Raw genomic sequence first — 25,409 nt, 5'->3', positions numbered from 1 at the left:
ATCAAACCATAGAAAGGTTAAACCCCAACCTCTCCTGCAACTACTGACGGTGAAGCAAGAAAGGAAGTTCCACGCATGAAGACTCAGTCAATGGTCAAGAGCAAAGATGAAAATTAAAAGCACAGCAGCTCTTTGAACTGAGGATTAATATATTTCAACAAAGGATAAGGAATAAATAGACTTGCATGTATCCTGGAACTATTTTAGATAGGATAATGTTTTTAATTACAGGAGCTCAAAAGAATAGAAGCACATATCTTTTTTATGTTACCCATTATAATAACAAATACACACTCTTGTATGCTGTTTTTACATACATGTTTTTGTCTTATCCTGCTTTAGTACGATGATATGTAAATATAGTAAAGTTTTTTGGCAATCCTAAAACAATTATATTATTTTCAGAAGAATCATAGCAATCATCTTGCAGTTCTTGATATAAAGGTGTGTTGTATAGAGATTTACAGAAACATACATTAAAAGTATGAGGACAAATGAGGAGGTTTCATAATATAAGAGGTTTATTGCCATCAAGAAAGTGAATGAGTTTTTGTGGATTAATAATTGTGATATCATTTTGTGATATGATTTGTGTTTTCCTCCTAATCGTTATGGCATTGAGACATGTTATAAGTAATGATACAGGCATGGAGGAGAACAATGAAACAGTTACTATTGTCCCTGATGAAAGCACAAACAATATCCATTATAATCTCACTAGGCATTTGTTTCGATTAAAAAGTGATGTTAGGGCACATCATGAACACATAAATACATATCTTGATAATTTGGCTCATTAATAAAAACAAAAACTATGGTGTAAGCACATGAAGGAGGTGGCAGAGAGAAAGTCAGATTAAAGCTGCTATGTCTGATCCTTAATACCGTATGCCACAAATGGAGCAAGGACATTTATTGCCAAAGAAATGCCTGCACATGATGCAATATGTCTCAGTCATCTAGCAGCATGTACAACAAGAGGGCAATTTGTACAGCAATTGGAAACTTTACGACAGCGATCAAGATGAACATTTCCATATGAAGATACTTATGTGAAGACAAAAAGGATGGAAAGTGGAATGGGGTGGATAAGCACAAATCCTATGTATCCTTCCTGATTGAAGAACAAATAAAAATTGTCAAGATGAAGAGGATGGACTGCTCAGATATGACTGAAAGAGCAGGAGTAGCAGAATAGTGGGAGAGACCTCAGCTATTCGTATATTGGCATGTTGCCACCAGTACCGGATGGGAAGATGGCCTATTATCTTGCCCTGGACACTTATTGATGAAAGAACCAGTAAGTATAGTGCAGATAGTGAATGACAGATGACCAGATTCATGGGCCAAGTATTCCAAGTTACTGACATGGGTTGACAACGAAGCAGGACCAGTAGCTATAATATCATTGAATAATGCAACAACCTGCTTCAAAAATGGAGGCTTGTTTCTGGTTGGAGAGAACAAAGGCTGTGGACAGATACTCGAGGTCCCAGGAATAAATGGAGGAATTGCCATACTGATGGATCGATATTGGGCCTGTGGAACCAGCGCTTACATGCAGTTGCCTAGGAACTGGCGAGAAACATGCTCTATTGTAATGGTGCATGTTCCAGCATTAGTGATTCCCCAAAGTGATCTCAACATTGATCTTTTTCCAAAGATGAATGAACATCAGAGATGGAAGAGGTAACTCAACCTCTGCCGGCTGAAGAAGGAGAACTATCTCTCATCAAAATCAATAAAAGGCTATGAAGATATTCCAGATGAACATAAACTGTTCAGCAAGACAGTAATGATAATGACATCTACATTCATGCCAGGACTCCAGACTGCAGTGAACATCAAGTGGCTGCAGATTACCAGATGGGAGCTGCTGCAGACGATTAATGTGACAATCAAAGGATTCAATGCAATCAGAGAAGAATTGAGAGCCATCAGGCTGATGACTCTCCAGAACAGGTATGTCCTGGACTTAATTACAGCAATAGAAGGAGGCATGTGTGGCAAGGTCGGGCCTTCTTGCTGTACATTCTTACCATCCCATGATGGAGAGAATGGGACCCTGACAGGACAAATAACTATGCTGACAACCCTGCATACAAAGATGGAAGATGAAGTTGATGAGACAGCAGGAGATGTCTGGTTCTCATTTCTATTGTCATGGATTCCAACCTGGCTGTGGCAAATGCTTTCAAAATACTCTGAGAAATACTCATGTTGTTATTGCTCGGATTCTGTCATATAAGGATCTTCTTGGGACAGTGCCAGAAGACAGCCAAGAAAGCTATTTGGATGAAGATAATGATTGACATAGATACAGGAACCGGTGAGCAGATGCAAAAGGAAGAAAGTACCTGTGAGAATATAAAGAGAAGCCACTTTGCACCTTGAGGAATGAAGTTCTGCTATCCTAAGGATCACAAAAAATATGTAGGTATATGGATATTTTCTTCCACCATGAGGATAATGCTGTCACATGACCTGGAGTTGGTTGACACAGATCTGGATTCCAAGGAAATGACAGCATGAAGAAAAAATGAAGGAGATTGAAGAGGAGAATGCGGTTGAGGACTCGACCAGAGGTGGGAATGTAGATGATCCGGTGGATGGGCTTTCCTTAACTTCCGCCCCCTCACTCCCATCATATTGGAACAGTAGGAGAAGAGCCCAATATGGGACTCCATGTGTTATGCCTATACTGCATTGAATGTATAAGAGATGATATGCACTCAGACAACCATATCGAATGTACCCTTGCACTGTGAGAGTGGAAGGATATCATATGGAAAGATGTCAGCACGCACCATTGGACATCATGTAGTGCTGAGTGAAATCTGATGAGGGCAGAGTGATGTCATAAAGGAGATGAAGATATACTGAAAAGATATGAAAATACTGACGAGTGATGATGTAACTGAAGCAACAAGAGAAACATGTACAGAATAATAAAGTGATCATATTCAAAGAAGACAAAGTAACTTGCTGATCAATAAGTGCAAGTACGCAGACATATAAAAGCTTGCTATAGAAGAAAATATGGCATGGCATGGACGGCCATGATAGGAAAATGGACGTCGGCCTGTGTAAAGATTCAATTCAGCTACCTCAGAGGCAGACCAGGGGTGCAGAGTCAGGAGATGTTGGAAAACAGCTTTATGTGCAAAACAAAGAGGAGTCTATCTTGGCCTGGGATCAAGGATGCTATTTTTAAGGAATAGCTGCAAAGCACAAAGGGAGTCCGATGGTTAAGTCATGGACGTGAGAGATTGTTCTCTTAGATTGAAGAAATGTTCACAAGAGCCAAGTATTAGACAATTAAAAGTATGTAAAGTCTATACAAGATAGAGTGAGCAAGTCCTAGAGGCCAAGAGAAGTTATGACACCCAGCATAGTATAATTAAACAGAGGTTGAAATTGACACATTTGTGGTCTCTTAACACGTGATCCAGAAGGCAAAAACAAGGGCTAGTCATTAAGATTTGGGTGAAGATAGTGATCTGCTTGTACTCCGTTAAATGCCCCAGAACAGATAGCAGGCTACAATGTCAACTACAGACAGAGAGCTTTGGCTCATGGCCCGAAAGAGGAGAGATGATGAATTAATTGGGAAAGTGGGGAGTCATAAGTAACTCAAACACTCGGGTTTCATTTTGCTTATGTGCTGCTAGCCGAGCCAAAAGTACATGGTTAGGTGGCAATGCCAACCAAGCAGTGGGTCTATGAGGCAACCTGCTATAGAATGTTGCATAGACAAATGTTTTGCCATTGTGTCTGCTATAATCAATATTATACATATTTAGAAGTAGTTTGAGGCGTGTCTTTACAGATAAGAGGGAGCCAATATTGTGCTAACTCATACTTTAAGTAGATATATTCGCCTACCCCATCCGACCCGTCAATAGCTTTTACAGTTTGCAACATAGGATGACATCATAAATGACACATATTGGTGTATAAGACCTCTGATTAATCAAGTGTGTGTGTGAGTGTGTATGCATCAGTCCGGTGTCTGCTAGTTTACCCTGCTTTATTTAAATAGTGAATAAAGTAGTTATTTGCCATATTCTTTGAGTTTGTTCGGTTATTTGGTCTGAGATGTTTATTTGTAATCCCATCATGCACAAGAGATGCTTCAATGTGCAAGAGCACAAATAAACCCAACCCTTTCTTACAGAATTACGTGAGTGCCTGTAGACCATGCCAATGGTAGTGGTCCATGGAATAAGACAACTTAACATAACATTGAGTCTCTGAGGGGAACTGGGGCATGGCCAAAAGCCATGCCACAGGCACCATTTCCGCTGCGCACGGTCATAAGCCATGAACATTGGGCACATTGGCAATGTGTCCATTGGACCTGGTCACTTCTGGATACTCTGGGTCTCATTGACATGCCCATTGTAAGTGTCAAGGCCAGGCCCAAGATTGGGCATCCACTGTGCAAGCCAGTGTGTCTTTCAGGGTTAAGGGCAGGCTCCACGCTTAGCGTCCCATGAGCACTTTGGGAGACTGCAAGGACCCAGGGGGTATCACTGAATGACTTGCCACAGGCACAATTTACAGCTTGCAGTACTCTTTTTGAACTACGTTTATATTCATACAGTGGATTCAGGCAAGCTGCACGTTACGTTCCAGCCAGCAACTCTCTGTGTTACATTCCAGTTCTGTAATGACTCCAGAACCTTGAACAAGTTCCAGCACTCCTTCGCTATCATGGCTCCGGAATCTGACCTGGGTTTGTCCTTGTCATTCTCCGCAGTGTCAGAAAATGTTTTGGTGTGCGCACGTTTGTATCCCGTTTCCTCAATGCGCCTGCAAAGCTGCACATTGATCTCGTGGCCAAGATCAGTAAATGTCAGTGAGGGATGAACAGGCAAGATGGAGGAGAGCAGAGACTCTGAGAGGCAACAAAGCCTTCAGATGAAATTAAAATGTTATGATTTATTTTTTTCAAAACTAGGCACAAACATACAAGGGAATGCTTATTAAGCCAGCCTGCATAATATCCCAATAATAGAGTGCAGCCATACAGACATGATCTTTGCCTTAATCAGCAGCATGCATAATAAATAGGTAGATCACATCTCCTCAAATCTTTCCTGTAATAGTCAGTGACAATAGTAATACCCACCTTTGCACAATCACTCACATTTCATACACAACAACACAGTAGGCAATACCTAAGAACACAGCACCCTGGGTCATGTGACCTCCCCAGAATACTATTCGTTGGCCTATGTTATTTATAACAGGGCTTGTGTTAGGGGGTCTGCAGTTTTATATGCCTGTGTTGTTGTCATGATTTATAAACCATATTGTGTCTCATATTTGAGTATCATATTCCTTCTGTTCACATTTTGTTTGTTGGATTGTTTCAAATAATCTTGTGGTCTTCCATAGTGTGCTGAAAGTGTTGGACATGTGAAACCCATCACTATGAGATAGTCAATAATTAATGCAATTTATTGAAGGTGTGTATTTTGCACGTACATATATGCAGCCTGTCAGCTTTCTTGCTTTATTCTAGCGTTGCTTGCATAAACTATCTTGAGGTATCCCTCCAATATATAGACGTTGTCATTAATTAGTTGGCAGCATTGAGTTATTCCTGGTGGGAGCAATCGCTTTCGTGTTTGACACTAAGAACAAAACACAGCATGGTCAGAGTTATCTGTCACATATCAGTAGCAGAAAGAAAGGGGGGGTAATGCTTTTGAAACACAATAGTGATAACCACATCTCCAGTTTCACTAATCATTTATACATCTCACTGAACAATGCATACATATCCATGTGTCTCTTCCCATATACATGATTGCCATATGTGGATATGATATGATATGACACTTATAACGCGTCTATAACTTTTAATGTGTTTTATTTACCATTGTTTGGTTACCACATGTCAACCTTTCAACGTAAAATCACTTTGTAAGACAAACCAATATAATTTACCATTCAAACACAATGCATAGTTAAAACAAAACATAAACCAACGTTCAAAAAAGAAAAAACATATATATATATATATATATATATATATATATATGTATATATATATATATATATATATAAATATATATATATATATATATATATATATAAATGTCCAGCAAGACTTAAAACATTCATAATTTAATTATATTGCTCTTACATCAATGTCAATGCATAGTTCAACTCCTGGTCAATCACATTACTACATTCCTGAACGAAAGATAGTTTGATGTCACATTTATCTACCAGTTTCTGCTATCATTTTTTTTAAAGATTAAGTTTATGGAAACAATGTGTGATGGCTTACCTGATTGATCGCCTTTCAGTATGGTACAAGGCCTCCCATAATTGTGTAGCATCTAATATAACGTGTTTATCAAAATGGCATTTGAAAAAATAACATCTTAGAGGCACTAATACCGGACAACCAGCTACTAGATGTTGCAATGTTTCAGGTTCCAAATTACAGAATCTACACAGTATATCTTCAGAGTTTAGCATCTTCCATTTCATCAAGAGTTCCTTAGTACATACAAGTGTTTCAAGGCGCGAGAAGATGAGAATATGAGTTGAAGATCCGCTATCTAGTGTTCAACTTGGATTTCTAACAATTAACTTATAAAATAATGGCAGTCTAATCTCACATCTGCCTCTATTTTCCCATTACATTCGTATATGGGAGAAAAAGGAAGTGGAAAGTGGCAAAATACAAATGAACAACGAGAGGAACATATCGTTAGCGTGAAAGACGTTCCATAGTTCCAATATTGAAAACCCATCAACCCTGTGTTAAGGCGTAATACATGTCAATCTCAACAAATCTGTACTGAGCTAAAGTGGATCTCCTTTTTTTTCAGAGAAAGCCGTATGTTAATAATGTGAAAGAAGCGTGCATTTCTAGTTCGAAATATGGAAGACTATAAATGACTATCCATTAAAGGTTTTCTGATTATTTAATATTGTGTTATTCTCAGAAGGTGCACTCGAAAGCTCAGAATAACACCAGTGATCATTGTAATTAGGCAGTGAAATGACATTGTATTTATATCCGCTCGTACACAAGTATTTCAAGTGTTTCATACATAAGTGTTTCAATTGTAACTTGTCAAACATTCCATCTTTTTGCACACAGTTTTTTTTTAGGAAGTTCTGCTTACGCTAACATAGAAAACATGTTGTTTATTCAGGCATTTAAAACTGACAGTTTTCTATATGTGTTCAGACAATCAACGTACCGGTTCAGGGAATAGGGGGTGATTAGCGAACCATAGCTTTTAACTAAATCAGATGAGCTAGTGAGGAAACATGTGCATGGGTTCTGCCTTAATTAATCAACAATCACCTGCTCATACATCATTGTCCTTCTTCATGCATTAATTAAGTAGTGTGTATTTGCTGTTTGCCTGAGTGAATCTTACTCGCCACTAACCTCATGCAGAAGACGTGGACTGTCTGTTTCTTCCACCCAGCGACATAACACTTGCAACATGACCAATCCAGTAAAAATTGATTATGAACAATCCCACTGTCTACAATACCAGGACCTACATCCTGGGATGACATTTGTTGTTTTATGGACACATCGTCGCCAATGAAGAACCCTTCAATCAACTGCTAGCACCACAAAATAAGCACCAGGACACGTACCTCCTTGCCAGCGGACGGTAGTTGCGCCCTTTAGTTCACGGACCATTAGAGTGACATTGGTTGCCCCCCCAAAGTCTAGCACTCTACTCTACATTTCAATATATGTGCACTCTTCTTGGTTGCGGTGATGCACCCTCATGTGCTTCGATGTCAATTTTACGTCTTTTGATGATGTAGACCTTTAATTTGGCATCACTCAGAGCCAGCTCGATAGTTCGAGGTCCTTTAAAAAAAAAGAATGAAATAATAGTAGCACACAGATTACACTATGGACCTGAATCCAGAAAATCAGAATGCTTAGCGCACAGTCTCTGCTATCCTTTGGCATAGCCCTCTTTCGAAACATTCTGACTGCAACAGCTTGAACATGCAGCACAGAAATATTTTTCTTCAGCTCTATAAAGGCAGAGAGGAGAATGTGCAAAGTGTTTCTTTTTTTACTATGTATATGCTCATTAAATTAAAGGAATGGTCACACCACTTGCACTTCTCAAGTCTCTAATCTGATGCCAGCGACTTAAGTTTGAATGTTCTGGCAGCACAAACCAGAGAAAAACGACCCGAGTGGTGTTCCTTGAGCAAAATAGATAGTGTCAACTCATTTATGCCATAACATGTCACCATACATATCAACACAGCCTCTCTAAGTTTTCATTTAATTATACACGTGTCTTGCTGTTGTTCCTTGCTTTAAACTAATTCTTAGCTTTACCAAATCACTTTCTACATTTTGTTGATGTTCAAAATACTCGTACATCTGCCACATCAGGGAGAGTAAGTGTTTAAAATGAATGTGTAACGATGCAGAATGTGCAGTGGGAGGAGTGCATGTTCGCAACAACAGACATCTGTTTTAACACGATTCAGTGATTAATGGCTGTTCCACTTTTTTGTCCACATTTATCATAATATCTCTCTACTAATCTGTTTTATAACATCTTAGATCGACCAAGTCGTATTAACTTTAGCAGTGCGAAATCATTGTGTGTTACGCAATTTCTCCACATATCACACTCTGCTTGTTAGTTCAATAAACTGTTTCATTACACATCATAACTATAGTTTGTAAGCAAAGACGTGTTATCAATACTTTTTTGACCAGGTCTCGTATGTGTCCCATCATCACTGTTACATCTTTTATCTACCAAGCACATTTGAAATTTACAACAGCCACTCCTCATTGATTCATGTTCGAACCGAGTACACAGATGAAGAAATGGAAGCAAGACAAAATGAAGAAATTACAGAGCAAGGCAGTGAAAGGGAGGAGGACGATCCCGTTCCAGGACCCAGTCTAATGGAAGATGTCTCCACTTGGTGTCAATGGCATAATTGTGAGCTTATGCTCACATTAGCTGAAAACATCTGTTGTCAGTCAAATTCCACATGCAGTAGGGCCTTTTTTAATTTAAGATGGCGGATGACAGGGACGGACAGGTGTAGAGGAAACCTGTTAACACTGGGCCGTAAACGAAGCTGACAAAGAACCCTTGCAACCCCAATCACAGATGTGATGGGGTTCTGAACCTGTGTCAAATACATGAGTCCCCTATCAGAGCACAGTATCGGCTCTCCGAGGAATGGGGCGGTAACCCTGTCTGATGGTGGTTGGTGTAAGTAGAGGCGGCCGGCAAAGCAAGTCCCAAGTAGGGAGGCATAGCCCATGGGAAGTTCAGTGGGGCATCTGAAGTAGTGTTCAAGAAGAGCAGGCCCTGTGGGTGGGGCGCCGGGTCTCTGATGAGCCAGGTGTTTGCAAGACAGCAACAGTGGGAGTCTGCATCCTTGGTGTGCAGAACCCGGCACTGGTGTGGAGTGAAGAATGAGGAGGGCAGACTCTGGTGGTGAGGCTGCACGTCAGTAGGTTTACGGTAGAGCAGGTAGTGTCTTGAGACGCACAGGACGGAGTCCGGCATAGAGAAGCTACTCTATCCCCACCGGGTCTCGAGCACTAAGGAGGTAGTCATCCGAGGGGACATGCCATGAGGGCAAGAGAGGCCTTAGGGTAGCTGTGGCAATGGGCGCGAGGCAGGCATATGCCCGAGAAAGAAGGAAGCAGAAAAGGATGACTAACGCAGAGCCCCGTGATGTGAGGGGACATGCACCAGTGGTGAGCTAACATAGTTTTGCAGTGCAGGCAGGCTCAAAGAGAACTCATGCCAGGTGCGGGCCACAACGAGCGCAGCCTCTGGGGGTTGTCACTGTTTTCTACGGGGAGTGATCCAATGTTTTTTTTTTTTAAAATATAGTTTTTATTGGCATTTTTTAAGGTTATTACAACAAACATATCATTTCATTCAATTTGGTTCAATTTCCCGAAAAAACGTTCAATCAATAACCCTTTCCCCCCCCTCCCTCCCCTAGCCAGTGAACAGCTGTCGATTTCAAACTTGTCTTGTAGGGACGGATTGTGCATTTTTTAAGTTCGAACTGTCAAATAGACTAGTGCACACATAGTCTAGGGCTCAACCTAGCAGCACCCCGTGAGGGGGCGCGTGCCTCGTACAACAGATACCTGTGAGGTCCCCAAGCTCCTCCTTGCCCAGAACCCGAGCAGGCCAACAGATCAAGGGCTCACCCCTCAGGTTGGCTGCTCATACTTTTCAAAAAAGGGGAGCCAGAGTTCCTCAATGTTAGATCTGGATTCATCCAGGACATGGGTTAGAAATTCCATATTGTATATTGCCCGAACCTTCGCAACCCATTCCTTCTCCTCAGGCATGTGCGGGTTCCTCCATTTCTGGGCCAAGCAGCTCCTGGCCACCACGAGCATGACCTGTAACATGTGGCCCTGGGTGTCCTCCTGGTCATCTCCCACCTCAATGCCAAATAGAAGCAACCAGGGACAGAGGGGCCTAATAACTCCGTCAACCCCCCTGATCCAGGATAGGACCTCTCCCCAATATGACTGCACCCTTGGGCAAGACCACCACATGTGCATGTAGTCCCCTTTTTCCTTTCGGCATTTCCAACAGTGAGGGTCGTAGCCCGGGCTCATTCTGGCTATCAACTGTGGGGGGTAGTGCCATCTGTGTAAAACCTTTAGAGCTTGGTTTCTGTACTGGGGGGAGGTCGTTGAGCAGTGGGCCCGGATGCACATTTTAGTCCACCTTTTGTCATCTATTGCCGTGCCCAAATCTTTTTCCCATTGTGACCGTGCTGGCGGGGGATCCCTAGGTATCGAGAGCAAGAGGAGCTTGTACAAACAGGATATGACCCCCCTGGAGCCTCATGTGGAGATGATCGTTTTCTCGAAGTCCGTGAGGTCCCTCCTGAGGGTGTCACCCCATGAGGGTTTTGACTGGACTCCCTTCAGTTGAAGGTAGCGGAAAGGTGATAGCTTGCCCAGCCCCAGGGCTTCCTCCAGATTCAGAAGGGGCATGAAGGAGCTGCCCACCCACAAGTGCCATGCCCTAACGAGGCCCGCCTCGTACCACCTTTGATATGTGGCAGGCTGCGCTACTTTGGCCAAGAATGATGGCACCCAAATACAAATCATCGGAGAGGGCCAAGTTGTGAGCCATCTGTAGTAGCTCCCCTCCTTCCAGACGGACCACAGAACAACCAATACCGGGTGCTCCAGAACCCGCCTGGGGATCTGTGTTCTTGGGACCCACAACCACTTGTCGAGCGTGACCGGGGCGAATAGCCTATTATCCAGTGCCACCCATTGCTTTTCTGACCCAGGGTTAAAATGGTTGACCAGAATCCTCAGCTGGGAGGCCCTGTAGTATGTGTCAAAATCTGGGAATCCCACCCCTCCGTCTTCCTTGGACCTCGTTAGGACGTCGTATGAAATCCTATGTTTCTTTCCCGCCCAGAGGAACCTGAGCAGGGTGCGTTTCATTGACTGTTGGAACGCGTTGGGGACCTGAGTGGGGAGCATCTGGAAGAGGAATAGAAATTTGGGAAGTATCACCATTTTGATCAGGTTGAGTCGTGCCATCCATGAGAACCCCGAGACCGCCCACCTCTCTACATCTCTCCTGACCTCTGTCCACAAAGGGTTGAACTTGCTCAGGAAGAGGTCCTTTGGGTCAGGTGTGATTTGAATTCCCAAGTGTCGGAACCCTTCTCTTTGCAGTTGGAAGGGGAGACACTCCACATACTCCTTCTCGGTTTCCGATAGTCAACCCCCCATAAAAGCCACAGATTTGCCCAGGTTAACCTTGTTCCCCGAGAGGTTCCCATAATGCTCCAGTGCCCGAAACACATGAGGGATCGTCTGTGATGGTTTAGTGACATAGAGGAGAGCGTCATCGGCGAACAAGCTTATCTTACAGTGGGAGCCGCCCATCTGAACTCCGGTAATAGCCTCATTGTTACGCATCGAGATCGCCCAGGGTTCCATGACAAGGGCGTATATCAGGGGGGATAGTGGACAACCATGTCTCATTCCTCACCCTAGGGGGAAGGCCTCTGATTCCATCCCATTGGCGGCCACCCTGGCCGTGGGGGCGGAATATAGTGCCGCCATCCAACCCAACCACCTCTGGCCCATCCCCATTGCTGAGAGGACCTCCCCCATGAAGGCCTTTTCTGCGTCCAGGGACAGCAAGAGGACCCCCTCGTCCCAGGTTTCCCTTGAATGCAGCACATAGAGGGTTTTGCGCATGTTATCCGAGGCTTGTCTATTTAATATGAAGCCCGTCTGATCTGGGTGAACCAGGCGGGGCAAGCATTTCTCCAGGCAAGTGGCCAGGATCCTGGCAACATTTTTTGCATCGAGGTTCAAGAGGGAGATGGGTCTATAGGAGCCGCACTCTGTCGGGTCTTTTCCTGGCTTGGGGATTACCGAGATGAGGGCCTGTAGGAATGTGGGGGGATTGTCTCTTTGTTACGGATTTGGTTAAACAATTTGGCCAAGGGTTCCATCAATATGGGCTGGAATTGTTTGTAGAAATCGGCCGTATACCCATCTCCCCTCGGGGCCTTCCCTGCTTTAAGTCTCTTGATGGCTGCCTCCACCTCCTCCACCGCTATATCCCCCTCCAAGCCCTGCAATTCGGCCTCCATTAAACGGGGCAGCCGGTGTTCCTCCAGATAAGCCCGGATCTCCACCAACAATTCCCCCTCTTGTTTTGTGTACAGGTCCCTATAAAAGTTTGCAAAGAAGCCCACTATCTCTGTCTTTTTATTGAGGACCATACCTTCCCCATCTTTGATAGGCCTGACCCTCCTCTCCAGTCTGAAACCCCTGGCTCTACGTGCCAGTAAGGTTCCCACCCTATCCCCCTTTTCGTAGTAACTTTGTCACGTATATCTCAGTTTCTTGACCACCTCCCCTATGAGGACTGTGTGTAGAGCCTGGTGCTTCTCACGCATTTCCGATAGGAGGGACTCCCTGTTAGCCCCCTCCTGGGTAAGCCTACCCCACAGGCTCTTGAGTTCCGTCCGTATGTTGGCCTCAATGAGCCCTCTTTCCCGCTTACGCCTGAAACCCTCGGCTATGAGAAGACCACGAAAGGTGGCCTTCGCCGCCTCCCACACTGTCACCATATCCGTCTCCCCATTGTCGTTCGTCTCGAAATACGCCTCCATTTCGCCTCTCAGGAAGTCCCTGAAGACCGGATCCCTCAGGAGCGTATCATTGCACCGCCACCGGGCTGACCTGGGGGTCAGGGGGAGCGACCAGTCTGCCACAAGAAGCTCATGGTCGGACCACGTTATTGCCTCAACCCTTGGGGCTGTAGCTACCCCGCTCCCCTCTTTAGAGGTTAAAAGGAAATCAATTCTGGTGTAGATGTGGTGTGGGGGGGAGAAGAATGTGTATCCCCCGGGCTCCAGGTGTGCCACTCGCCAGACGTCCTCCCAGTAATGTTCCCTCAGAAGGGTCTGGAACGTTAGGTTATCTTTAGTTATCCCTTTCCGTTCAGTTGCCCTTGCCGTCCACCAGTCCAGCCCGGAGTCTATTATAAGATTGAAGTCACCCCCCAGTATCATGGCCCCTTCAGCCCATTCATCCATTACCCCTAGTATCTGGGTCAAGAAACCTATCTGGCCTGAGTTGGGAGCGTAGAGGGTGGCCAGGGTTATGCGTTCCCCTTCGTAAGTACCCTTAATCCCCAGGAACCTCCCCCCAAAGCCTCTCTTGGTTTCTGTATTAGTAAGGTGGAATGTTTTGCTCATGAGAATCCCCACCCTTCCTTCTTCGAGTTTCTATGGGAGGCCCAGAAGTTGGCTCCAATGTCCCTCCCCCTGATGGGTGATTCCCTCCCCTGTCTGTAATGGGTTTCTTGGAGGAACAGCACCATTAGATGTTGTTTGTGGAACATATTACTGGTCAGTGACCTCTTGTTTTGAGAGTTGAGGCCCTTGACATTGAGTGTGCCTATCTTGCCTTCAACCATTGTCGTCTAAGTAGTCCATCTCTAACTTCACCGTAGTGTAATGCTTGCATGCGGCCTGCTGTAAAATAGAAGATTCTTGTTCGAACTGGCTAGTCCCCCCACCCCCTCGTAAACCCCTCTAGGTGTTACCATTTTGACCTTGATGTTGGTTGTTCTCACCCCTACCCCCCTGTCCCCTTACCCCTCCTCCCTCCCCCCGTCTTGAGGCGTTCATCCATGTCTCCCGATCTCCTTCGGGGACGTTCAACGAACCACCAAGGACTCTACCCCAGGTAGTGTGAACCGGGTAGTGTGAACATGTGGATAACCCATTCTCTTCAAATCAGAATGTACATGTGTGAACCTTTAAGCAAACATGTGGGGCGTGACCTTGCTCCCGAGGTCCCCCACCTCACCCCGTGTCCCCAGGCACGGACCTCCGCCGGCTCGATGCACCGTCGAGTTTAATCTCGGTGTCGGCCTCCGCCCCCATGATGACTCTTATGATATCGTGAACCTTGCCTTCCAGTGCCTGCGGGCTCTCCCCTTCGGACTCCACAAGGCCAAAAATACGCAAGTTGTTCCTCCTTTCCCTGTTCTCCATGTCGTCCACCTTGAACCGTAATTCCTCCTCCCTACAATGTACCTCTTGGAACCTGGCCTCCATTTGCGTCTCCAGGATCGGCGTGGAGAGCTGGTTGTTCTAGACTCCCTCCACGCGGTCTTCCATGGTGGTGACTTTAGTGGTAAGGTCGGCCAACTTAGCACCCATATCAGTCCGAATCCCACGTATCTCCTCCAAGATCATCTGGATGTTATTTTGGATGGCTCCCAGGTCGGGAGGCGGCCGTGATGAAGACCCGGCGGCCATTATGTCCCCTCGGCTGCAAACTGGTACTTGGAAAGGGCCTTCTTCCAACTCATGGGGTGCTGGTTGCGGCAGAGTATGGCAACTGTCCGCCGCGGGGCCCACGGTGGGGAGGTGCCCTCGAAGTGACTGTCTATGGATGTGCCAGCCGAGTAACTCAAGGGTTTTAGCGCCAGTGGGAGAGCGGGTTTATCCCCCCCGTGGTTAGGGAAACCACAGGATGGCTGGTCGTGGTCGGAGGGGTCCACTGTGGCGGGGTATGGGGGAGACCCTTTAGTCAAGCGGCGCTCGTGGGGGCCAATTCATGAAGTCCTGGCCCAGGGGCCTCTCACCTGGAGCGTGCCGTCTCCAATGTCCCCCAGTCGGATGTAGAGTGGGAGCGCTCCCGCGACGGCCCGGGCTGGGGAGCTCTGGTGTGCGGATAGGCAGGCCCGTTCTACTCCGCCTGTGGATGGGTAGAGTGCCGGGGCGATGTGGGTCTGTGTTCCGCTCCTCAGGTGTCTTCGTTCAGTGTCGAGCGTGTCCTCACGTCAGCCCCGCCTCGCCACGCCCAGGAGCGGGGCGTCAGAGGCCTCGGGGCACTGCGGAACCTCTAGGGTCCCCTGTCCCCGACTTCTCCTCGCTCCAAATGGGTACGCACCCCGCAGGCGGCCGCATTGTTTCCCCGCTCCTGTACTCTGCTGCGGCCTTGGCGTGCCTTGGCACGCACCCCCTGCGTGTTGCTCGGGACCACAGGGGGAGGGGCTGCGGAGATCCCAGGCGGCCGAACTCGGCCCGTGGGTGTCATAGAAACTCCTGGTTTGGACCCCCTGGGGGGGCAAGGGTTCACACTGCCTTTTTTGAGAGGCTTGTGAGGGATGGGCTCGTTCTTCCTGCTCAACTCCGCAAGTTTCCCGGGGCTGGGCGTGGAGCTATCGGCTCAGGTGGCCATCTTGCCTGTGCCCCCTGGTGGCCTGATCCCATGTTTTTAACACAGACTTCCAGCAATCTGCCCCATCTGACCTGAGTCCACGACCTGAAGCCGGGGAAAGCAGCAGGATTCATCAGAGCCCCATACGGAAGGTACCGGCGCAAAAGTGAGGCGTGGTAGTGACTGGCCTTGCAGGCATGTGAGCAGGCTGCTCCTGGAGGCCAGCTGAGCGTGGACTGACTCATGCGGTGGAGCCAGAGCAGACAGATTTTTGAGTGCTGCCGGTACATGATCCTGCTCTGCAGCGTACTTCTGGGAGTGTGGTTCACCACAATTGTGACTGGTGGTCATTGCTTAGCAGCCTGCTGCAGTGGATTTACGAATCTGGCATTGTGGAGCTACTGAGCCTGAGTCCTCAAGGCTTTGGGTTGGAAGGAGCGCCTGCCAGGGCACAACATCCTTTCTTCGACAGGCTATTTTTTCGATGGATTTTTTAACAAAATCTTTTTGTTTTAATAGAGGGGGGTGAAAGTGCTTGTAAGGGATGGGGGTTTGGGAATAGAGAAAGACAATAGGGGATGAGGAGGTTGGCTGAGAACCACCAAAAATAAAATAAAAAAATACATACAATTCAATGAGTTTTTTCACTGAAACATATTTGTTTAAAAACCTGTCAAAAGAAATGTGTTGATGAAATGATATAGAACACCTGAGAGGTCCCTGGGGGCACCCTCTGTTGGGGGGGTATCATTTAAATGTGATAGCTGATGGCTGAAAGGTGCATAACAAATATTAAAGCAAGTTTTTACATTCACCTACTCCGGGGAATACTTCTATACTCATAAGGATCCTGTAGTCATGGCTAAGTAGGCCTCTAAGGCAAAGTGGGAGTCCACAGGGGACATTAAAGCGCTGCTGCAGGGTGCAGATCAGCCAAAGAAGAAGCTCTTCCAATCCTCGCTGGAACCGAACAGCAGCAGTGCCCTGCATCGCCTGCACGAGGCAATCTGGAGAAACACTTGCCTTCCTCTCATCAGGCAAGACCAGATGGGCTTTGTTTCATATGTGCTTCTCTACTTTGCACTGTGATGCAACGTACCCTTCTTATTCTACAATTTGATCTGAGTTGCCTGCAAGGTTGTGACTGTGCTCTCCAGTGGCTTTTTACATTGAGGGCTCCATCGCACTGCGGGCCCTGCCACATGATATATACCTTGAATGTTCTCCTGTTTGCTTGGAGCAACTCTGCAACATGGTACCCTCTGCTCTGCTCAAAACAATGACCCTTTCCGTCTTCGTCATCTGCTGATCCTCATCTCCACTCATTCTCTTCTGCCCTGACTTTTGTCGAAGCACCCTCTGCAACCTCTTTGCCCCTGCCTAGTCTCCTGATGGTCCTCCATCCCTCATGAACTGCCTGCTTCAGCATAAAACATCTTTGTGGGCATCCTCCTGCTTCAGCATAAGCCTTGTTTTTGATCATCTACCTGACTTATGCGGCTGCTGCGCTGACTGGTGAGTCTTGCTATGTCTGTGAAGTTCTCTCTTCTGTCTCTTTACCCTTTTCTCATCCCTCCTCATGACATTCTCCATCTCTCCCATCTACTCTAACTGCTATTCCATCCATCACCTATCCTCCCTCTCCCACGAAGTCTGGAAGAAAAAAGTTCAAAAAGATCTCCTGTCTTCAAATCCTGGTTAAACCATTATCACACCCCCGCCAGAACCCACCAATACCACTCCTCAGTTCCCCTGTCCTGCGGTCGCTGCGGTGCCCAATCGGCGGACTTTGTCCATCTAGCATGGTATTGTACAGCAGTCAATCGCTTTTGGGATTCAATACTTGAGAAAACGGCCGCAATCATTGGCATGTCCATAGAACACAATCCCAAAAACACACTCCTCGGTCTTACCAAACCCTTCCCCCCCTCACACACGGACACTTGGAGGATTGCTGCTGCTATTGGCGCGCAGAAGGATCATAATGACATGGGGCAGAGGCCCCTCACCGACTGTACATCAATGGCTGAAAGACATAACCTATTGTCAGGACAGGGAGTTGAACTTTCTCAAACTTTTACCCCTACATGCACGACCCCCCGACATCTGGGGTCCAAACATCACCTATTTGATGTCCACCGAAGACAGTGTTTCCTCACCGGAATCATCTCGAGAATCCTAGAATACATAACCCAGGCACCAGGCCCGGTTATAACAACGAAAGCAAACCGTCTTTGACTATTAAATGAACGCTTAGTCACACCCAAGAGAATCAAGGGTCTGAAGGGGGCGGGGGGAACGAAGCACATGTTACTTCCATGTTTTTTTATGTTACCATTGTCTTGTTTTATTGTTCTTTTTGTTGACCAATTGAAAATACCAAAAATAAAGTAAAAAAAAAAAATCCTGGTTTAACCATCGCAGACACCTATGTCAGTGCTACTTCCAGACAGATTGTCACTGATATCCTCTTTTCCATCCCCTCTCCAGACCTATAGACCCCTCAACTGTTCTCCACTCTCTCCTCTTTCTCTTCCTCACTCAATAATGGTGGCACTAGATGGGAAGTTCTCTTGGCTGGCTTCTCATCATGCAGGTGCATCATTAATGTCTATCGCAATGGCACTATCATGGCTCAGGAACCTCCAACCAATGTCCTCCTCTTTGACCAGTGCCTTCTGGCTCTCATCAACCTCCTTCCCACTCCTGCTATCCCACTGTCCTCTCTCTCCCCATACCACCTTCTTCTCCTCCGATGGGCATATCACCCCCCTGTGCCCCACCTCGGAAAACCTTCAAAGGTGGTGACCGGCTTCAGTTAGCCACGCTTAATGCTCGCTCCGTCATCAAACATTCTTCCGACATCTGCCTCCTACTTGTTGACTTTGATCTTGACGCCCTCGCTCTCAATGAGATGTGGTTGAATGCCAGCTAAATTAATGCCTTTGACTCCCACCTCCCTGATGACTACAAGATCATCTCTAAGCCTCATTGCAACCGTTCTTGTGGTGGAATAGCCTTGATCTTCCCTGAGTGGGTCCCTTCTTCCCTCATAGCCACCCAGCACTCCTCATCCTCCTTTGAAAGCCTTGTCTACAAGCTTGGCATCTCTCTACTTCTTCTCTGACCATTTCCACTATCTACAGCCCCCCTGGCTCTATCTCTCCTTACCTATCAGAATGGCCTGATTTCTCCTCCTCTCTCCAGACTTCCACCTCTAAACTCCTCCTCTTGGTTGACTTCAACATCCACCTCGACTCTTCATTCACGACATCCACCCTTTTCTGTGACCTGTGCACCCCTCTCTCCCTCACTAGTCTATGCTCTGGTCCTACCCACTCAGCTGGACACACTCTTGATGCCTTCATCAATGCTGATCTTCTGCTCACTAACACTATCTCCACCCGGCTTGCCTGCTCTCACCACTCACTCCTCTCCTCCCACCTGGGCCCTCTGACCGAACGTCCCCCAACTTTGCCAGCCTCGTTTGCGGAAATCCTTGAAGAATTGATTGCAACTCTTGATTCTAACTCGCCCGATCCTCTCATTCTACTCAATCTATCTTCTGCCTTTGACATGTTCAACCACTCCATCCTCAAAAAGCGGCTGCATGATACCCTTGGTATCTAGGGCCGGGCACTGGACTGGTTGACCTCCTTGCTCACTGACTTTCCCTCCCAGGTGATGCTGGGTTCCTTCTCCTCCCCATCTCTATCTCCTCTTGTGGCATTCCCCAGGGCTCTATCCTCTTGCCTTGGCTCTTTAATATCTATTTCACCCCTGTCCCCGCACTTCCAGTGTTATACAGATGACACCCAATTCATCTTCAAACTCCCTACTGCCTCTCTTCCAACTTTCTCTGTCATTCCTGATTGCCTTTCCACTATCCAGCCTTGGGGCACCTCTAATGATCTCTGTTTCAATGCCAGCAAGACTGAGACCCTTCAATTTGGGAATCCTGTTCCCTCTTTCAGGCCTTCACTGTGGCCACTCTATGGGATCTCCCACTTTCATTCCTCTGAAATCAGAAACCTTGGAGTCATATTCGACTCCTCTCCCTCTTTCATTCCTCACATCTTGGACCTTGCCAAGTTGGGCCATTTCCAACTTCACCTCCTCAGAGGCATTCTCCCTTTCTAAACCTTTCCCCAGAAGCTCAATGTCTCCAGAACTCTGGCACTCTTCAGGCTGGGCTATTACAACAGCCTCTTCCTTAATCTACCTTCCTCTTCTCTCAGTCCCCTCCAACTAATACAGAATAGGGCTCCAAGATGTATCCGTGTCCTGAAGCCCAGGGAACATATCTCTGCAGACCTAAAATCTCTCCACTGGCTCCCGGTTGCTGCAAGGATCAAAGTTAAATCCTTCTGCATCATCCATAAGGCTATCTGAGGCTGTGGTCCATTCTATCTGCAACTCACTCTCACCAAATACTTTCCTTCCAGATCCCTCCGATCTTCTGGCTCCTACTCTCTGCTTGTTAAGCTCTTTTCTTATCCGAGAGTGGAGGGCCTTCTCTTTTCACAGCTGTCTCCTTCCTCTGGAACAGCCTCCCTCTTTCTCTACGTCTTGGGCTGGATCCCCTCAAGTATAACAAGACTCTCAAGACTTTCCTTTTCTCCTCGTCCTTCCCTCTTTTTCTCCCGTGCTAAACCTCACAGCTACTGAGATTGGCAGCCTGGGCCCTTATGAGTCCTACTGGGTCCTGTCCTTCTTGTCCAATTGCCTACAGCATCTACCCTTGCCCAGCACTTGCCTTCTCGCCCACAATGGCCTGTGGTGTTCCTCAGGTCTGCACTTAATGTATTGGCGGGTGACCCGCCTCTTACCAGGTGGTCCCTATTATGCACTTACCTGTTACACTTAATTGGCTCTCTAGCACTTCCCCCTCTGCAGGACCCTCCTGCACTTACCCCTATCAGCTGTTCCCTCTCTCTCTCTGCACTTGCACGCTCAGAATGTCACAAGGCCTTGTACGACCACTGTTGTCATTTGCTCTTCATTGTCATTTTTTATTTCATTGTCTTGTATTGTTCCTTTGTTCCATTCCCTTTTGCCCAGTGGGCGCATTGAAACACAATTCTTGCTGTATAAGCACCTTACAAATGGCCAATAAAATAAAATAAATAAAATCTATCTGAATAAGATCCTCCTCCACAGTCAATTAGACAACATTTTGGGCAGAGTGTTCTATCCGTTCAGTTCTTCGAAAGCTGATGGCCATCATGCATTATGCATGAACTTTGGGGCTGCTTTTGTCCATGTGTCCCCACTAATGACTGAGTATAGCAGGGTATTATTACAAATATCTGACAAACATTATTGCACTTTCACCTGTCTGACAGTGTGTATTCTTTTCAAAGCAATGGCATTGGTAGTTCACTTCCCTTAATCCAACCACCCATTTAACCTCAACTGCAACACGAATATGTCTGTCTTTAGCAAGCTAACTTGTAAAAGTCTATTTATTTCTTATTTTTTGTGGGCATCCCTGAGTCTTGCAGTGTGATGCGGGGCAAAGGGTGCACGGTGTTGCCGGCCCGAGCTTGCGTTCTGTCCCTGGAGGGACTCCATACTTTTGGCCATGCCCCCTCGCCTGTTACTGCTGCAGACCCCAGCCCGCGGGGTCAAGAGCCGGGGTGTTGGTGGCCCGCTGGGGGTGTTAGCAGACCCACAGGGACCCGACAGATAGGTCTACCCACTCCTCGTACTGGACTGTGAGCCTCCTTCTGTGGCCTTTGGGGCCACAGAAGGAGGGGACATCTCTTCCCCTTTCTTCCCCCTCTACCTTTCTAATTCCTTCCTTTTATCAAATCTACAAGACTCCCCACTGGCACACCGGAAGCCTATCATGGGAAGAAGACCGAGAGGGGACATGTCACGTAAAGCTCTGGTGGTCATGAAGAGAACTGGAGCTTGTATTGGGAGCCTCTGCGTGAATGGAGCACCTGTCCAACTGTCCCCACTACTGTTTGTGACAAAAGGGGAGACAAAGAGGGAGTCTCTGGGGAACCCACACCCATGCAACCCTAAATGTATAGCTCACTGCCGGGACTCCCACTACGGCCCTCTGGGATGACCTGTGGTCCTGTGTTGTCCCCTCATCCCACAACCAGACTGGCAAGCACCTCTCTGGATGAACTTGCACCCCTTGCTAACCTGCTAACCCCTGGTGGGGGCTTTGACTTTGTGGCTACTGCCGACCTTCTGGACACCCTGGAAAATGGCTGTGAGAGGATTTCAATGGGCATCCCGAAGTTGACTGGTGGTCATGTCTCGCTGGTCCCACCTTTAGCTCCCCTTTGGCTCCTTCTCTGGCGCTGGCCCCCCTTTGTCCAACCTTTGGCCCAAACCCCACCATTCCAGTCCCGCAGTCAAAACTGGCCCTCCCGGAAGCCCACTTGCCCTCCCCTTTTGTGCCCCTGTCCTTAGATTCTGGGGGTGAGGACACAGTTGGTTTGGGTTTGGGTCTTGGGAGAGAAGTCCAGCCCTCCTTCCAGCATTGGGAGTGAGACCATGTCTGATGTTCACCAGAGGTTAGCTCCTCCCTCCATCTCAGCCCCCTTTGGGATTCCAAACCCCCTGCAAATGGAGACCACTGTCCCTCAGTCCCACCTTCTACAGCATCTTCCAATCTGGCCTGTTGGGAGAGCCCTGGGCAGCTTGTGTTCAGGGGGTGAGGAGGATAGTGCCTCAACCCCCGGTCTGTGGATGCCTTTGTCTGGGCATCACACATCAGAAGGCTGTATCAGCCCTATGGTGTTTCTCCATGGTGTCCCAAAACTACCCACCAATTCAAGAGAATCAAGGGACGCCCTTCAGAACAAATGCATTACAGGCTGCGGGGGAGTGTGGGTTTGTGTCCAGGGGCTCTTTGTTGACGTGCATCAGACTGTCTAAACTCTCAACCAAAACGGATATTGTCAAACTAGTCTTTGAGGAAATCACATGTCAAGGGGCGTCTTAGAAAAATGCAACGGCCACGGGCGGTCAAGGAAAAGTGGCATCACAACCAGTTCATCCCTCACCCCTGCCCTTGTGTGACTCATAGGCGACCCCTCTAGTAACAGTCCCCTCTCAGGGGCAAATGAGACTGCCTTGGGCACGAGACGCTATGGGAGTTATCAGAGGTAAGGGGTCAGTGGTACCTGACTACCGACTTAAAGATTTGTTCAGCGGAACCCACGGGGGGTGCAGCTTTTTGCACCGCTTTGCTGTTCTGTCCTTTGTTGTGTTTTTGTAACTATGTATTAGAATTCCATGTATAGGATGTACTTTGATGGCTTTTTTAGGCTGAATAAAGTTGTTTGACTGACTGACAGTGTAATGTGTTCAATAATCAAGAAATATTGTCACATACATTCCATGGAAACTATTATTTTTTTAGTGGTATACATTCTTTATGTAAGGTGGATTTAAATAACAATAATGCATATCCATAATAGTCGAAAGTAGTGGCTAAAGAATCCAACTCAATAAAATGTCACCCTTTGAGTTAAAAAAAACAGCAACATAACCATATTTGCCCCACACTTTCTTCATTGTCATGTTCCGCCTGATGACTGTGATAGTCTGATGCTGCCTTGTGGTTTGCATTCAGGCTGCAGGGGAGAGGGGGTGGGGTTAACTAGTCATGCATGTCTGGCATGGATAATCAAAAGGTCTCATAGCAAAGACCTTTTTAAAAATTAGCTTCAATCATTGTTCATTGTATTTCTTTTCTATGAATTGACATTTGACATTCTCTGAACAGATGGCACTGTATTGTAGCATACCGACTATAAATATCCCGGTGTATGTCACACGTGCCATGCACACACAATGTGCACATTCTACTGCTCAATATGTTTGACTTGCAGCATACCAGATAATTGAAGAGCATAGCGTATATAGATTGATAATTATAAAGTGAAAACATTTAAATGAAAAAAAACAGTTAAGGTGAGTCAGATCAGTGAAACAAAACCCATCAAATGAAGTGAAACAGAGAGATTCCGGAATGCAGGCAGCAGAGGCAGCAGCATAATCCTGTTGCTCCTGGCCCTCTCCCTTTTATGATTGAAGGTGATTATGAACCCTAAAAAGAACTCACTGAAAGATCAAGACAACTTAAACTTCTAAACCAAATTTATTGGACACCTGAGAGTATGTACAAGAGAGGGATGTTGGAGAATGCAGAATGTTGGAGGTGTTCATGTGAAATTGGTACGCTGGAACATCTATTATGGGATTGTAGGCTGGTGAGGTTGTTTTGGGGTGAGATTGGACGTATATGTGTTGAGGTGATTGTGAATCTCCCGGTCTTGGATTTTAGTGTGATCATATTGGGGAGTGATGAGTCTTTGGGTGATTTCACTCAGAGTGAGAAGAAGTGGTTATTCAGAGGGGCGATGACTGGTAAATGAATTATCTTGCGAAATTGGAAGAATGCTTTAACATTGAATATAGAGACGTGGTTATCTGGGATGCATGAATTAGCAAATATGGAGAGAGTATGTATAGGAGACTTGGTAAATTGGTTTTATTTGAAAAAATATGGGGTGGATTTCTTCAGCGATTTTAACTTGGGGTTGTATTTGTTGGGTGGGGGGTGATTGAGGGATTTGTTTGATTTGCTGGGGGTTTGAGATGATGAATATCTCACTTTGTACATAGACCTGTGTAAAATGCTGTACTTTCTTGTATTGTTTACCATGTTTTATTTGTTTATATTGGTTGTATTGGGTTTTGTTGCCGAGGTTATGTAAATAAATAATACAAGAAAAAAAAATGAAGTGAAACAACTTGAGTTGAAGCGACTTTAAGATGTCACTTAAACAAAACAAAACCCCTGAAATTCAATAGTTGCTGTAAGCTTTGGTACCCAGTGATGTTACTGAAAAAAAATATTTTTAACAAATCATTTTAACCAAAAAATACTGTTTTTTATTTATATAGATATATGGGAGGTGGGGTAAGTGGTTAAAACAGGTGAGGAGGGGGGTAGGGTGGGGTTATAAACAAAGAAACATGAGGGACTTGGGAGGTGAACCCCCAAATAAAAAAACAAAACATGTTATTCTTTGGGGAAAAATGTTTCATTAAATTTTTTTTCATTATTCGTTTTTTGTTAATATCACATGGAACCACAGCTTTGCCAGTCTACCTCCGAGCTAACAATTGCACATCCCATGAATGACACGGATGATATCCCTTATAACATCCCGTATGACATCCCATAGGACATAATATAAGTCACCATCAATTACAGACCTGGTAACTAGAGCATTGGCGACATACAAAAATCACCAAAAAAGTCCTTGGCACTCGGGGGGACCCATGGCAGTTTTAAGGTGTTATGACTGAATTTCAGGGATGTTTTATACTGTAATTCACACCACCGCAATACTAAGTTTTTTTTTTCAAAAATCATAATTTATATCATATTCTAAGATATCTGTTGTTAAGCACCACACCATTGGGTTCCCCCATTGTGGGTCTTTGGGAAACAGGATATGCTGTATGGCTATGGACAACGGCTACTTTGACCAGGAAATGGCCTTTAACCATAACTCACTTTGCCAGCCAATCAGGCAATGAAGGAGGAAATGAGAAAAGGAAGTGGAAGAAGGGCAGGAACAAGAAAGAGTGAAAAAGAAAAGGAAGAAGGACCGTGATGTGC

Source organism: Ambystoma mexicanum, chromosome 5q, assembly GCF_040938575.1.
Source record: "Ambystoma mexicanum isolate Mex_15411 chromosome 5q, UKY_AmexF1_1, whole genome shotgun sequence".
Taxonomy (NCBI): Eukaryota; Metazoa; Chordata; class Amphibia; order Caudata; family Ambystomatidae; genus Ambystoma; species Ambystoma mexicanum.
Note: the sequence above shows the minus strand (reverse complement) of the source record.